This window comes from Solanum tuberosum, unplaced genomic scaffold, assembly GCF_000226075.1.
Source record: "Solanum tuberosum cultivar DM 1-3 516 R44 unplaced genomic scaffold, SolTub_3.0 scf00732, whole genome shotgun sequence".
Lineage (NCBI taxonomy): Eukaryota > Viridiplantae > Streptophyta > Magnoliopsida > Solanales > Solanaceae > Solanum > Solanum tuberosum.
In genome coordinates this window covers 127,068-127,983 of record NW_006239647.1, presented here as the reverse complement: position 1 = coordinate 127,983, position 916 = coordinate 127,068, and positions in this window count along the sequence as shown.

Below are 916 nucleotides of genomic sequence, written 5' to 3'. Positions count from 1 at the left end.
GCGCCCCAACTGTATTCACATCAGCAACCTCTTGGACTGTAAGCAAAGTAAATATTTTAATAATGTTATTAAAATAAAATGAAAGAAGTTTATTTGAAGTGAAGAAAATTAATACCATTTATATCAGCAACAATCTCTGACAAAACTTTTTCAATAGCAATTCCTGCAACATCTTCCTTTGTACATAACAAAAATATTTAAAATAAGAGAGTTGAATGAACATATATGAAATATGTAATATATTTGTATAAAACCCTTCATTACCTATTTTACTTGATACTCTTTCAAAATTTTCAACGTCAGCAAATCTAATTGAAGTTTTAAGCACTTGAGATTCTTCATTTTGATTTGATCTCATAACATGAGCATCGTGCCCTCTTGATTCATTTACAGATGCATTAACATAGGGAGAGAATGCTGTATATGTAATTAACACATATTATAAGAAAAACATATTAAAAGTATATTATGACTATAACAGAAATGTATTGAAAATATAAAGAAACCTCCATTGAAATTTAATCCACCCGAAAAAGTCTCGCTAGCCTGCTTCTTAGATGGTTCCCTGACTTCTCGGATAACAGAGCTGCTACCACCACTCTTAGCAAACAACAAAGAAATATCCTCCAATAATTGTTTGTTAGAATTCACCACAAATTCTTTGATTTCATTAAATCCTAAATCAATCTTCTCTTCAAGTGCTTTGTTATTTTCATTCACCTAGTAGATATTAAACCATAACACAAAAATTAAAATATAAAAGTTTTGAAAAAAAAAGAAGCCTAAATTCAAGTTTGTATATACCTTTACAAGTTCTTTTCTCAATTCAATAACTTCATTGGTCAACATGTCTAGACCATGACTTGATCCTTTAGGCTCCAATTTCAAAATTTCAGCATTGTAATCACGAGGTTCA